This window comes from Triticum aestivum, chromosome 7A (assembly GCF_018294505.1).
Source record: "Triticum aestivum cultivar Chinese Spring chromosome 7A, IWGSC CS RefSeq v2.1, whole genome shotgun sequence".
Taxonomy (NCBI): domain Eukaryota; kingdom Viridiplantae; phylum Streptophyta; class Magnoliopsida; order Poales; family Poaceae; genus Triticum; species Triticum aestivum.
In genome coordinates this window covers 578,838,383-578,850,893 of record NC_057812.1, presented here as the reverse complement: position 1 = coordinate 578,850,893, position 12,511 = coordinate 578,838,383, and positions in this window count along the sequence as shown.

Sequence of the window (12,511 nt, the reverse complement as noted above, 5' to 3'; positions counted from 1 at the left end):
GTTGGCGGAGATACATGGAGGCATATGTGGATCCCACATCGGGTCAACGGCCCTTGCCGGCAAAGCGTTTCGGCAAGGCTTCTCCTGGCCCACCGCCCTCCAGGATGTGACGACACTAGTCACCAGGTTTGAAGCATGCCAGTTCCATTCAAAGAAGCTTCATCAGCCAGCTCAAGCCCTTCAAACCATTCCTCTCTCCCGGACTTTCTCGGTCTGGGGGCTCGACATACTGGGCCCTTTCCCCCGCGCTGTCGGGGGCTTTGAGTACTTGTACATTGCAATCGACAAGTTCACAAAGTGGCGAGAAGTGGAAGCAGTGAGGAAGGTCACAGCACAGTCGGCTGCCAAGTTCTTCAAAGGACTGGTGTGCCATTTTGGTGTACCCAATAGGGTTATCACCGACAACGGCACGCAGTTCACAAGCCACACCTTCACACAATATATTCAAGACCTCGGCAGCAAGGTCTGTTTCGCTTCCGTTCCTGACCCACGAAGCAATGGTCAAGCTAAGAGGGCAAATGCTGAAGTACTGCGTGGCCTGAGGACAAAGACTTTTGACAGACTGCACAAGAGTGGAAGGCGCTGGATTGATGAATTGTCGGCGGTTCTTTGGTCAATCAGAACGACACCAAATCGAGCCACCGGCCAGACACCCTTTGCCCTGGTATACGGGGCAGAAGCAGTTCTCCCCACGGAACTCATATACGGGTCACCTTGAGTACTCACTTATGACGAGCTTGAGCAAGAGCAATTGCGGCAAGATGACGCAACGCTCCTTGAGGAAGATCGTCTTCGGGTGGCTGTGAGAGCAGCGCGCTACCAGCAAGCCTTGCGCTGCTACCATAGCCGCAAGGTTCATGCCCGAAGCTTTGAGGAAGGCGACCTTGTTCTTCGGTGCGTTCAATCGGCCAAGAATTCCAACAAGTTGATGCCAAAGTGGGAAGGCCCTTATCGGGTAATACGAGTCACCAGGCCCGGCGCAGTCCGCCTGGAGACCGAAGATGCCATTCCGGTGAGTAACTCCTAGAACATTGAGCATCTTCACAAGTTTTACCCGTGAGGTGGCTTGCCGGGCCCCCCGGCAAGCCACCTTTTGTACGAGCATTGCCGATGACGCATGTAACCCTTTGTACAAAGCCAGGCATAGACCCTGAGCATAAGTAAATGAAGCGCTGGCGCCCTGAGTTATAGCATGCATGCTAGGTCGAGTCTCGTCCTTGGATAGGGTTGATAGTGCTTAGCGGCGACTAACCCCTAGCTTGGAGGTTGAGTGCGCGTCTCTTTGTCTTTCTTTTGTCTTCTTTGGTTCACAGGACACACGGATATCCGTGCCGAACCACTTGGGGAGGAAAAAAAGAGGAACATAACAGCATCTAGCCCCCGGCAAGCCAATATTGCCGGGGGCTGCAAGAGCAAAAATTCACCCACGGAGAACCAGGGTTGCCGGGGACTGCAGCTTCAGATAAGTTCTTCATCCCTTATCATGCATTCCATTATGGACTGAGGTATGTGAAACCTCGTTTTCCCCTAAGCTACCGTGCTCCCATAACTCTAGGCCCTAGGGCTCGTTCCTGGGGCCAAGTTTGGTCATAGTCGCGGCAGCGTAAGTATGAAACAAGGAGCCTGAACCCGCCTCATCCCTGCCTCCGCCAAAGGCGTGAGGAAGGTCAAGTGAAGTGGGGAGACGGCAAGGCCTGTTGTCGGGCAAGGAAATGTTTATCTTGAAGATATCAAGGATTTACTACTTGTCGTGGGTTCCACCCGCAAACAAATGACCCGGCAAGCATCCCTTTTTCATTAAAAACATTACACTCAGGTACAGTCCATAGGGAATGAAAAACATGAATGATGGGATTACAAGTTTTAAATTCAACAAAGGCCCGAAGGCTTACAAACTAAAAAGAGATAAGGTGCCCGTAATCCCTTTCTTGTCCCTCTCCTCAGGAGGCAAGTCAAGGAGGCGAAAGGGACAAAAGGAGCGCCTAGGCGAGCTACGGATGGAAGAAGACACCAAGAGAACATCTTGGTGGTCGTCCAAAGGCTGGATGGTGATGGCGGCGCCGGAAGTAGAGCACGAAGACGAGGCGGCATGACGTCAACACACGTCGAAGGCGTCGGTGCCCACGTACTCCGACTTGACGGCCTTGCCGCCCGCCCTCTTCCTCTTCCGTAGCCTCCCAACGCCAGCCACCCAAGGAGACGACCCCGAGAAGTTCAGGGAGCCGGCGACGCGGATGATGGGGTCGCCGGTGCCGCACGGAGCGGCACCCGATACCTAATCGGACCCGTCATCCTGCCGCCTACTACCCTCGTCATCGCTGCCGCTGTCCTCCTCGTCACTCCCGCCCGAGGAGGAGTCTTCACTATCAAAAGAGCTCTCCATGCGGCACCTTGCATGGGTCCCAAAGCACCCGAAGACCTTGATGGAGAGAAGGCCACCCTCCATCAGCTTAAAATGGAGAGTGAGCCCCTCCATCAAGCGGTGGATATGAGCAAACATCTTCCATCCCCGAGAAAGATACATCACGTGAGGGGCGGGGAAGTCGACGCGGACCCGCGTGCCACTGATCCCGCAGCCCCTCATGTGCAGCCGCAACGATTCCGGCGGATCCAGCTCCATCTCCGGCGCAAATGGAGTCGGGAGACGAAGGCGCCGGCGCGGCCGCCAGCGCAGCCTGATGAAGAACTCACAAGGGTCATCCCCAACATGGCCCTCCATTGGAGGAGGAGCTGCTGGCGGAGGCGAGACCGGCGCGCCGCCCTGTCCTCCTCTTCCTCGAGCGCCCCGGCCTCGCCCACGGCCTCGCCCACGGCCTCGCCCCCTCCCCCTTCCCCTCGTGGCTGGCTCTGCCACCGCAGGCGCAGGAGAAGGAGGGACGCGTTGTCGAGCGGCGACCCTCGCCACCACTGTTCAAGGACCAAGATTCCCTCTCTCCATGACGGATGGAAGGGAGGAGCAGAAGCTAAAGGAAGAAGAAGATGAAAGAATGTGGCACGCCATCCCCCCTCCCGCTCTTTATAAAGGATCGGGGTTGGGGCTCGGCCGTCCCGCTCGGCCAACTCAAGATACGGAAGGCGCAGGGAGCCAGGACCGACCCGCCGCCCCAACCAGCGACGGCCCGGTTTCCCACCTCCACCGTTTGCCGCCCCAGGCACATGGGAGACATGTGGCGGACGTGCAGAACCGAGGGGACGGGTGAGACGACCACTCCCCACCCCGTGATCATGGGGAGTGGACGCCTTGAAGACCGCACCTCAGCCCCATTCAGTAAATGGGACGCGCCTCCACGCCTCCCTCCGTTTATGGGGAAGGCGCGAACCGCCCCTTTACTATGATGTGACGCATGCCTGCAGGAACCAACCCCACGCATGCTACCCACGTCACACGCACCTCCCCACGCTGCGCCACGCGCGGGAGTCATGGGAAGCGTAGTGCACGAAGAACCTTACCGCGGTAAAAACCGCCCCGTCTGCCCGCACACCGTTTTTGGGCCTAGCCCAAAAATGCGTTGCGCTTATGTGTCGCCCAGGCCCGGGGGCTCCTGTCGGTGTACAAAAAGAGGGGTACACTTTTTGTACCCCTATAATTGTGCACGGGCAGTCTGAGCCACGGGCACCACCACACCAAGCAAGGCAAGGGAGCTGAGCCAGGGTAAGACCGAAGCTCAAGAGAACTAGAACAACGCCAAGGCCAAGACCACGAAGAGCAAAGGGGACGAAGCGGACTCCCCCGGCAAGATCCTTGCCGGGAGATAGTTCTAGCAGCCCCGGCAAGACCCTTACCGCGGCGACTCGTCTCGCGCCTACGGAGCAAATCACCCTTGAGTCCACTGCCCCCAAAGGGCAAGGATTCGGGAGACATCCCCGTGGCGACATGCAGATCTTTGTGAAGACATTCAAGATCAGATATGCACTAAGGAGACAACAACCCTTGGCGGGATCCCAGCCGAGGAAGACCACAAGGCCCCCGGCAAGCGCTTTGCCGGGGATGACAGCAGACGCCTCGGCAAAACCCTTGCCGGGGCCCCGGCAAGGCCCTTGCCGAGGACACCCGCAGGGCCACCATCAGGCCCACGCCGACTAAACCTCCACCACCGCATGCATGCAGCTGCCGACCCAACCAGCTGGGCAGGCACCTGCGTGGCGGCATGTAGATCTTCGTGAAGACCCACAACTACGCCACCTCAGCTGCCTGCCTACCTACGTGGCATCTCAGGCATTGCTAGCCAGGGCGCGTGTCGACACAAGAAGGAGCGGCGACGGACGAGATAGATCTCTCCCCCGTCCCCGATAAAGCAAGGACACCTAAGCAAGATGCATTAAATGCGCCTTGTCATGTAATGCAAGGGATAACCTCGCATCACTGTACCCTTTCCACCTCCTGTGTGCCACTATGGCCACCCCTTTTTCTATAAAAGGAGGCCCGAGGCGACCATGAGAAGGATTCAGCTTTTTGGAGCTCCTCACGCCCCATAGCTAGCTCAAGAACACAGATATACAATCCACCAAAGCAGGCGTAGGGTTTTACGCATCCTCGCGACCTGAACCTGGATAAACGAACCGTGTGCTACCTGTTAGATCCGCTCTTCTCACGACCCCGCGCCCCGCTAACCGCAGTAGGGATTCTCGTGATCCCATAGGTGTCGTTCCCACCGACAGGACCCTTCGCGTGAGTAAGTCAAGCACATCATCTGTGCTCGGGCCCGTCCCTGCAGCATCGATAAATCCAGCGGCTGAGCTTTGTCTGGCGGGCCGGCCCCGTTCACGTCACCTCCTAGGGCCGTTGGTGCTTATCTTTCTCACGCGATAACCTCAGGAGATTTGTTCGGCGCAGGTTGCCTGACCACCTCGCAGGACCAACACAGCGAACAAGAACCAAGACCAGGCGCAACCCTCCTTGAGGTAGGGCCTTGTTAGTCCCGCGCTGGCTCACGAGTGCCCAGACACACCCCGTCTAGCCCTGCCATGCAAGCCACGTGTCAGGGCGGGGCTGTACACGCCCAGGGGGCTCTCGGCAGTAGGGAGTCCCTTCTCACGCACCAAAAGCGAATCAGCAATCACGACGGCGACCGGTGCCCTTCCTCGCGCTAACTTGCAGGAACCTCCTGAGGGCCACAACAGGCGGTACCACGGACTCTCCCTCTTCTCTCATGTGATTCAATTGCACGTTAAAAGGGGGGCTCCTAAGCATCGCACCTCAGGAGCTCTTACTGGCTCTTCAACCCTCACCCCTGGCCTTGACCATGGCACGCGACCTGGCATACCAGCGGTGGCTGAGCTCGCTCGAGGACTGGGACCTGAGGTCGCAGAGCACCAAGAAGAACATGGAGGGGAGGGGGAGGCCCGCACGGGCCTGACCAAGATACACTACGATGGCCGACGTACGAGTTTGGCACGACTCGAGGAGCCGACCCTGGACAGCCAAGATAAGTTCTCTCTCTGTATCCACTAGTCGCTACGGCACGAGACCCTCGCTCACTCCCTTCGCTGCCCTGCTGCGGCAACGTTTTCTTTCTTTCCCATCCTAAGACAGCTACTTGCATGCTAAAGGGGACCTCTTGAGCATCGCGCCTCAGGAGCTCTTACTGGACCTCCGGCCGCTCACCTCTTGGCCTTGACCACGGCACGCGACCTAGCATACCAGCGACGGCTACAGCCTGCCTGGGGACCGGCATGTAACACCCCGGATGTAATTTACCTTATCTGACTCTTGCCGTTTCCAGCACTAAGTTATTTTATTTCCTTGTTGTCGGGTTTTTGTCTCCGTGTGTTGTTGTCTTTGTCATTCATCTCATATCATATCATCATGTGCATTACATTTGCATACGTGTTCGTCTCATGCATCCGAGCATTTTCCCCGTTGTCCGTTTTGCATGTTTAGCGAATTTGCCGAGGATGTTGCTATTGATCCGTGCATGCTATGTTGTTGTTCTTGCCATGTCTAGCTTCTATGCCATGTCTTCTTGATGGGTGTATGCTTAGTTTGTCATGGAATGCCTCGTAGTGAGTGCATCAAGCTCGTAAACATGCCTACTTGTTAATGTGTTTTGCATGCTCCAGTTTTTCACTAAGTCTGAATCTGTTTATGTTTTTGCTATGTTCACATGCTTGCAATTGTATTTTCTGATCCCTTTTGGCTCAAGGTCACTAAGGGACTCTTGTTATATGCTTAGAGTAGCTTCATGCCATGCCTTGCTTTGCCATGATATGTTCCTGTAGCATGTAGTTTTCATGCTCTAAAGATTACTTCCTGATGATAAATTCCAGACTTGTGTTAATTTCACCAAGTCTGAAACCAGTAATCTTTTGCACTTTTGCCATGCTTGTTTGTACCTGTTAATGGATGAATTAGCCGTAGCTTAGTGTTCATCTTTTGTCAAGCATCATGAGTGGATCCCTGCCATGTATTTTTTTGTCATGTTTGAGTGCTGCAACATATTTATCTTGATGCATTTAGATGGCTACTTGCTGATTATCGCAGACCGGTGCCATATTTGTTTTGCTTGCCATTTCCAAACCGTGCATCCGATTCCGGTGATCTTTATATCGATTTCAACCGAAATCAACTCCCCTTTCTAGTGGAACTCTTGGATTTCCAAGTTGAAGCCAGGTTCAATCATTCCTTTGCAAATCATGCATATGCATCACATATCACATCCCGCATATCATACCATGTTTACATCATGTTGCTTGAGCATTGCACGTGGTCGATTGTGCTCCTTTTGCTTGTTGTTCTTGTTTGGGTAGAGCCGGGAGACGAGTTCGTGAACGAGGAGACCGTTGAGTTTGCTTACGAGGATCAAGGCAACTCTGAGTACTTTGCAGGCAAGATGACCATACCCTCGAAATCACTTCTATCTTTGCTTGCTAGATGCTCGCTCTTTTGCTATGCCTATGCTACGATACCTACCACTTGCTTATCATGCCTCCCAAATTGCCATGTCAAACCTCTAACCCACCATGTCCTAGCAAACCGTTGTTTGGCTATGTTACCACTTTGCTCAGCCCCTCTTATAGCGTTGCTAGTTGCAGGTGAAGATTGGAGATCGTTCCTTGTTGGAACATGTTTATTGTTGGGATATCACCATATTATATTGTTTATCTTAATGCACCTATATACTTGATAAAGGGTGGAAGGCTTAGCCTTATGCCTGGTGTTTTGTTCCACTCTTGCCGCCCTATTTTCCGTCATATCGGTGTTATGTTCCCGGATTTTGCGTTCCTTACACAGTTGGGTTATAATGGGAACTCCTTGACAGTTCACCTTGAATAAAACTCCTCCGGCAATGCCCAACCTTGGTTTTACCATTTGCCACCTAGCCTCTTTTTCCCTTGGGTTTTCGGAGCTCGAGGGTCATCTTTATTTAAACCCCCCCAGGCCAGTGCTCCTCTAAGTGTTGGTCCAAACTAGAGCCCTGTGCAGCGCCCCCTCGAGGAAACTCGAGGTTTGGTTTTAGTTGTATGGAGAGCTCATCTGAGTGTGCCCTGAGAACGAGATATGTACAGCTCCTATCAGGATTTGTCGGCACATTCAGGTGGTGTTGTTGGACTTGTTTTACCATTGGCGAGGATGTCTTGTAACTGGGATGCCGAGTCTGATCGGATTATCTTGGGAGAAGGAATATCCTTCGTTGACCATGGGAGCTTGTGATGGGCTAAGTTGGGACTCCCCTGCAGGGATTTGAACTTTCGAAAGTCGTGCCCGCGGTTATGGGCAGATGAGAATTTTTTAATGTCCGGTTGTAGATAACATGAATCTTAACTTAATTAAAATAGACCAACCACGTGTGTTACCGTGATGGTCTCTTCTCGGCGGAGTCCGGGAAGTGAACATGGTGTTGGAGTAATGCTTGACGTAGGTTGTTCTAGGATCAATTCTTGATCATAGTTGTTCGACCGTGCTTTTGCCTTCTCTTCTCGCTCTCTTTTGCGAACATGTTAGCCACCATATATGCTAGTAGCTTGCTGCAGCTCCACATCATACCTTTACCTTACCTATAAGCTTAAATAGTCTTGATCGCGAGGGTGCGAGATTGCTGAGTCCCCGTGACTCATAGATTACTTGCAAACCAGATGTAGGGACCGATGATACCGTTCCAGATGATATGACTGAGCTCAAGTGGGAGTTCGATGAAGACTCTCGCCGTTACTACGTGTCCTTCCCAGATGATCAGTAGAGGTGCCCAGTTGGGGCGATCGGGGACTTTGTCGCATTTGGGGGTTGATCTATATTTTGGTACCGTAGTCGGAGCCTGAGTGTATTGGATGAATGTAATGACTTATTTATGTATTTGTGTGACGTGGCGAGTGTAAGCCAACTATGTACCTTTCCCCTTTTATTTATTTACATGGGTTGTTGTGAAGATTATGTCACTTGCGACATTGCTTTCAATGCGGTTATGCCTCTAAGTCGTGCTTCGACACGTAGGAGATATAGCCGCATCGAGGGCGTTACATGGGACCTGTCAGCGTAGAGCACCAAGCTGCTGCAGGATTGGAAAGGGGAGGCCGAGCCTCGGCAGGATGTGCACACGCAAATCTTCATAATGAGGGCTATGTTGACAAAAGGCATTACATACGCTTTACATGCCCCCACGGGGTTCATCTCTTAATTCCTCGCAGGGAACAAAAGGAAAGGAATTCCTAGGAGTTCTATCTACACGCACCAGATGTCACCGACGCCATCATCAACAGTGGGCCACGTGAGGCCGGCGCCAACCCCATCCAGATCAGTGGCGACGACAGCTGGACGCTGCAGCCCTGCTCTGGGCTCGGCGGGAGCTCGTGGGCACGTAGCTGTCATCGCTCGTCTCCAGAGACTCCAAGAGCTCAGGAGAGTCGCTAGACCACCAGGAGTCGCCGCTGTCGCAGGAGGAGCTACAGGCGAGGCATGCGGCGGGCCCAGCGCCCGTCGCAGCGTCGTCCTGGTGACCTCCTTCAGGGCAGCACTCCAGGCGGCGGCCTTCCTCGTCGAAGACCTTGAAGAACAGCACGGAGGCGCCGTCGTACTCGAATTAGATCGCGAGGGCGCCCTCCGCGCGGAAGAGTCGGGCAATCTTGCCCCAGCCTCGGGTCATGAAGATCTTCCTGGAGGCAACGGCTCCAAACTCCGCTCCAGTCGTTGGGGCGTCGTAGTTGGCGTGTTGCATCCAAAGCTTGCGAAGGCCCCTCGGCGGCATCTCGGTGGCGAAGAACTGCGGGAGGCGAATCCGGGTGCTTGGGGGCATCGCCGCCCATATCACGAACTCGCGTGAGGAGTCCGTAGCGTGGACCCCTGGGGCGACGGTGTGTGCCTCTGCGGCGCGGCGGCGTGCGCCTCTGCGGCGCGGCGGCCACGGCCCTGGCACAGGCGGCAACGCTCGTCGCTCCTCCCTCCGGAACCATCGGCGCAAGTATACAAGGGCAGCGGGTACCCAGGCAGCGGCCTTTTGTACCAAGCACTACTAGGAAAAGGGCTATAGATGATATGGACATTAATGGCGCACCGTGTATGTGGTGCGCCATTGCTACATAGCAGTGGCACACCAGATACAGGTGTGCCATTAGTAATATATTACTAATGGCGCACCTGGTGTGTGGTGCGCCATTAGTAGTTTTGAAAAAAAAATTGTTAGTAATGGCGCACCATGGGATAGTGTGTCATTACTAGTTGACATAGTAATGGCGCACCGCACCCACCAACTAGTAATGGCGCACTGTCCACTGGTGCGCCATTACTAACAATTTTTTTTTCAAAACTACTAATGGCGCACCACACATCAGGTGCGCCATTAGTAACCCTGGTGCTAAATGCACCCCCTGGACCGCCTTTTCAGTTTCAAAAAATAAAAGAAAATGATGGAAATGTCAAAAAAATAAAAGAAAATAAGTTTCCCATGTGATATGTGTTCTAGTTGTTGGGAAAATTTACAAATATGAATTTCGACTTTATTTGCAAAATCTCTCTGAAATTTAGTAAAATGGGCATAACTTTTGCATACGAACTCGAATTAAAAAGTTTTTAATATGAAAAATCATCTACTCGAAAAGTTACATACGAATTGAACCGGGGGAACCTCGTTCAACATCTTCAAAATCCCCAAAAACCTAACAGAACGAAAGATACGGGGCGCCACTAGTGGCGCACCATTCGCTAGGTGCGCCACTAGTAATAGGAAAAAAAGTTGGTTTCAAAACAAATTTGGATTTTTTTTCAAAATATGATACATAATATGACCGGGAAGTTTGAAATATTTTTTCAAAATTTCATCACACTCATGAACATGAACAAAGTGCGTGTGAAGTGAGCTGGTGCTGGGGTTGGATAGAACTGTGAAGTTAAGCGTGCTTGGGCTGGAGTAGTGTGAGGATGGGTGACCTTTCGGGAAGTTTGACCACAGAGTGCGATTTGACTTGAGATTAAGCATATTGACCCAAGATTAAGCCATAGTGACTCGAGATTAAGAAAAAAACGAAAAAATTGAATTTTTTTTGAAAAGAAATTTGAAAAAATATTGTTAGTTAGTAATGGCGCACTTCTATGTGGTGTGACATTACTAAGCCAGATAGTAATGGCGCACCGTGGGATATACTAATGGAGCACCTGTGGTGCGCCATTAGTAAAAAATTCTAATGGCGTGATGCTAGTGGCGCACCTGTAGTGCGCCATTAGTAGCCAAAACAGGTGCCCCACTAGCAGGCCTTTTCCTAGTAGTGACGGCCGCGACACCACCGGCCTCACTACCATCTCGCGGCGATGGGACCTCCTCTTCTTCGGCGGGAGCAGCTCGGGCTCAGTGAGGGGAGCCTTGCCCTTCTCGGCAGCCGAGAACCTCCGGATCGGCGCCATGTCTGCACAAGCAAGGAGGGGAGCTAGGAAGGAGAAGAAGCGGGAGAGGCAGAGGAAAGATGGGCGACGGGGACTCCGCCCCTCCCATTTATACCAGGAGAAGGCCAACCAGCACCCCCCACGATCATAGGTAATGATGGTTTTCCTTGCATGTCGCAGGGACTTGTCAAGTCGGGCAGTTGCCGAGGCAGCATGGGGAAGCGGAGACACCCACGTCCAATCAACCGCCACGCGTCGACCAAAGGTTTCCATATCGGTGCAACGAGACAAAGACCAGTAGGACGGCAAGACGGAGGTCGCCATGGAGCCCAAGGTGGCGTCACCACCAGAGCCTTTTGCAGGCGAAGACCACTTTTGTCAGAATAAGCTGTACTAGCTGTCCCCTTTCAAATTGGCTGTTGTGGGATCCCTTCCCGCTCAATATTTGGGAAGAGGACCAAGGCCACTATAAATAGGACTAGCCACCACCGTAGCTAGGGGAACTTCATCGGAGACTAGGGGCAACCTCATCGGAGACTAGGGGCGACCTCATCAGAGACTAAGGGCGACCTCATTTTAGACTAAAACTAGTTCATCCCCACAATCACATCCACCAAGCACAAGAACACCTCAACCTCAGGAGGATGTTCTTCCCTTTGTACTGTTCATCCTCAGCCCAAGAGGCAATCCACCACACCACACTGGAGTAGGGTATTACACCACAACGATGGCCCGAACCAGTATAAATCTTGTGTCCTTTGTGTTGCGAGTTGGTCGAGTTAGTTCGTAAGATCTTAGCTGAGTTAGGACGTGTATCAGTAGGGGGGAATCTTCGCGTGCACCCTAGAGTTCGAACCTTAAGGATTTTGCCGGAACCCGTGATCCGACACCAGCCACCAGCGGAACACCGCCACGCGCCACCGGCCGGCGCGAGATCTGCGCAAGAACGACGAGGATGCCCCACCGCCACCTCCCCTGGGGACCACGCGAGCTTCGCCGGTGTCCCTTCAGGCGGCGGCGAAACGGGGGAGGAGCGGGGAGGGGCGGCTGGCGGCATGGTTAGGGTTGGAGCGGGGAGGAGTGGGGAGGAGCGGGAATTTTCCTGCCTTCTTCTTATAAAGTTTCCCTTCTCTTCCAGCATTCTTGAAATCTGACAATCAAACTATTGTATATGAAGGACAAGTTAAAAGTAGATTCATTCCACCATCAAAACTAGAAAGGTAAACAATTGCATCGAAGGTTAAGTATTGCGAAAGGTACAAATTGTTTTGGCCACCCCTCAATTCAAGAGAGGAGTACCGATTGGATCAAGAAGAAAACCATATTCCTATCTTTTTATCCAACTTGAATGATTAAAAGAAAAGTAGTGACATCCTATTACTTAAAGAAGTTGTTTTGAAGTCAATCAAAGGCTGAGTTGCAGTTGCCCTTTCATTCACCTAGAATTTTGGCTTGCTCTTAGGGTGGACCACATCAGAGGTATTGGAACTATGTTTCGCATATCATTTTTCTTAGGCGAGATTGGACAATGACACACCTCCACATGCTCTTCAACGACGCTAAATGCACCATCGGAACGGGGATAGAACGTGGGAGACATTATTCCTACCGAGGGACATGGCCACCGCCACAGAGCCCCAACCAAGACAATGAACCTAACAAGAACGAGAATGGGGTCCCTCCCACTAACGAGGGGCCAAAGTC